The 3,767-nt window shown below is 34.4% G+C and overlaps 1 pseudogene; it reads right to left on the reverse strand.

The window, feature by feature from the left end:
• Positions 1 to 988: 988 nt before the first annotated feature.
• LOC140514539 (olfactory receptor 13A1-like) lies at positions 989 to 2,029 on the reverse strand (annotated as a pseudogene).
• Positions 2,030 to 3,767: the final 1,738 nt, after the last annotated feature.

A 3,767-nucleotide genomic window follows, 5' to 3' on the forward strand; every position in this document is an offset into this window, starting at 1 on the left:
GTATTATATTTTAGCTTGTTTTATGATTTCTCCCATTCATTTTAATTCTTCTACATAGCATGACTATAGTGAAAATGTATTTAATAGGAAAGTATGTGTAGAACCTATATAAAATTGTATGACGTCTTGAGCAGGGAGGGGGGAGACAGGGTGAGAGAGGGAAAATAATAATCTAAGTTATATGTAGAACGCTGAAAATAAATAAAATTAATTTTTAAAATGCTTATTCTTTTCTACTCCATAGATCTCATTACTTTTATAATTTAAAAAATATATCATTACTTTGAAGAATTCTAATTTTTCTGGAAGGCATACTTATTTCTTTGAGTTTCTATTTATGGGGGGCATTATTTTGAATATTTTTCTCTTCTGGGTTGGTGCTTTGATCTTTCCTGCCACAATAAAAGTCTTGCTCTTTCCTGTTTGATTGCTCATTTTTGTTGCTGAGGTCTCATGAGCTGAGTTACATATCTCCTTTACTCAGGAGATGGAGTGGATGACCAATTCATAACAGTGACATTTCTCTACTCCTTTTTCATTTCAACAGTCACCAAAATTCTCTAGTAATATCAGCCTTACTTGAAGTCTTTTCTTTTGGATGAGGTGAAAGAATAACCAGAGGGTTTTTTTACTTCATAGTTAAATCAAATCAAGTCTTCTTGTGTTGTAAGAGATCTAATTGAAGTCTTTTCCATTGCACCTGAAGCCTATCAGTTCATAATAAAAATTTCAGAGTCTCACCTAATTCTTTGACATGATAGAGTATAGGCAATCACATCGTCAAATGAATTATCTCTTCGAACACTTCTTGTATACAAAATTCTGTTCTGCTTAAACAATAGATCTGACATGATATGGTGCTTTGAATGTTTCTGTGCCATTCATTGGAAACATTTTAAATTTTCCTACCTTAAAGTCTTCATGAAAAAATACAACCAGGAAATTTGCTGGTTGACCTAAGAACACATCCTGAGCTCACAAGCATTGCCTACCAGGACAAATGATATGTAAACTTATTCAGGGTGTGACACACACAAAATTTTCTTTCAAATATATTCTCAATCCCATTTTTTAGCGTTATCAGTTTGTCAAATGGCCAATTATTTCCTAAGAAAGGACATAATTTATTGAGTGCTATTTTCACATCCTTGTTTCTCAGGGAGTAGAACAGAGGGTTTAAGGCTGGGGTCATTATGGCATGAATCACTGAGGCTACTTTGCCTTTCTTCAGAGATTGACCTAAACCAGGAAGAATGTATATATAAATTATAGTGCAATAATACAGTGTAACCACAATAAGGTGGGAGGAACAATTGGAAAATGCTCTCTTTTTCCCTTCCTTGGTCCGAATCTTCAAGATGCTGGAGATAATGAAGCCATAGGGCACTAGGACAAGGAAGAAATTGAAAACAGCAAAGAACAAGTCTGCCACAACTACCATTACATTGTTGACATTAGTTGAGGAGCAAGAGAGAGGTATTAGAGGAGGAATCTCACAAAAGTAATGATCAATGACATTGGGGCCACAGAATGATAAGTGAACAGTCATGGTGATTTGTATTGTTATATTGACCCCACTATTAGCCCATACTGTAGATGCCATGAGACATCAAACTGTCTTGTTCATGATAGTGGTATAGTGGAGGGGCTGGCAGATGGCTGCATACCGATCATAGTCCATGGCTGTGAAAAGCAAGAGCTCAGCCACCAAACACCAAGTCAGGAAATATATCTGAGCTAAGCAGCCACCATAGAAAATGGTGTTCTTGGTTATTAGATTATGCAGCAATTTAGGCACCATAGTTAAGGTGGAGAGGATATCCAGCAAGGCCAAATTTATAAGGAAAAAGTACATGGGTGTATGGAGGCCTGGATTTAGACTAATCATAGTGATAATGAGTAAGTTGCTTGTAAATGCCACTACAAACAGTCCTAAGAAGAGGCTGAAGATAAGGATCTGACCCTGAGGATTTTCAGAGAAACTTTGTAAGATGAACTCAGTCACTATGGAATAATTGTTTGATGCCATATGAGTTCTTGTCAGGTTTCCTTTTGTGTACACCCACAAAATCCAACCCACAATAGATTATTTTGTTCATTATAAAGAAGAAAATAAAAATCTGAATTAAAATTAGGCAAATAGTTATTACATTGAATTGTATCATACTGTATTGTACTGTACTATACTGTATTATACTACATTGTGGTATGTTATGTTATATTATGTTGTATTGTATTATATTGCATTGTATTGTATTGCATTTATATTATATTGTATTATAATGAATTGTATTGTGTCATATTATAACATTATATTATATTATACCATATCATATCATATCATGTTATATTATGTTACTTATATGACTTGGTCAAGTCACTTAGTCACTGTCTGCTATTATGATCTTTACTTTTATTTAAACACTCAGTTTTATCATTACTATAGTTCCCTTCCCTTTCTCAGTTCAACATATAGATAAAATGCAATTTCAATATAAAATTTACTTAGTGTGCTTCATAGGTATTGTTCTTTTATGCCTGTCTATGTGGGACCAACTTTCTTTTCAGTTTCTTCTAATCTCACCATACTTGGACAGCTGTTTGAAAAGCATTCATCACTCTTCATCACAATGGTCCCTTGAAGTGACTGGCAATATCTCTTATCAATCTGCATAACAGAAAGGAATTTTTGAAATATAGTTTAAAATCATTTACTATGAAGTAATTTCAAATTTGATGTAGATAACCCAATTTTACCCCCCCACCCTCACCCCAAGGATTTTCTTGTGCCATTTTGACTCAGGTTGATTAGTTTTCCCCTTTTCCTACTTTTTCTTGGTGATATACTCAGTGTCAGATATGATATTGATTAGACATAAGATGAAAGTATTTTCTTTCCTCAGTACTATACCCCATTATTCATGAAATGTTCACATTTTAGTTACCAGTCTTGGCATTATGCAGTTACATCTTCAATACAAACTGTCTTCTAACAAATCATTAGTTCAAAAAAGGCATCATTTTTAATTTTTCCTATAAACCAAAGAGTAACCAAAATGGACTTAAAATTATACCAAAGAGGCAAATTTGATCTCAGAACAAATATATTAGCTATATAAGTAATTGTGATTGGACAAAAACCACTGGGAGAAAGGGTAGTATCATGTGAAAAATCTGCCAGCCTTTATAGAGGTTTTAGTGGAGTTTTTTCTAGTCCTTCTGTGAATTCATATAATAACTGACCAGAGGCTACTCACTCTTCTAAGTCTAGGAAATCCTCCCTTTCCAACACTAAATGATGATTGACTTCTTGAAGGCTTTTATCCACCAATTTTATGATTATGACCACAAAATTGAAAGAGGATTTTCCTATTCATCAAAAGAACTTTCTAAAATTGTTACCAAAATGTACTTATCACTTGTCCATAAATCTGTATAGCTACTTGTTTTATTGGATTAGATTTCATGTGGAACAAACCATATTAAATGGTACAGTAAAGCACAAACCTTTTGTAAGATTGTAACACCAACCATACTACTGGCCCTGAGTCATGCTCTGTCTGTGGCAAAACTACTGGTAGTTAAGGCATTTTCCTTATTAACATAGGAAACTGGTGGGTAAAGAAACTGCCTCTACTTACAGAGTCTGCCTTCCCTCATACTTTTAGTCTTTGAAAGCTGCCTAAGGGGGCGGAGCCAAGATGGCAGAGCAGAAAGATGCACATATGCCAGCTCTTACCCCACAGCCCATAAAATATCTGTAAAGA

This window comes from Notamacropus eugenii, chromosome 1 (genome assembly GCF_028372415.1).
Source record: "Notamacropus eugenii isolate mMacEug1 chromosome 1, mMacEug1.pri_v2, whole genome shotgun sequence".
In the NCBI taxonomy this organism is placed as follows: Eukaryota; Metazoa; Chordata; class Mammalia; order Diprotodontia; family Macropodidae; genus Notamacropus; species Notamacropus eugenii.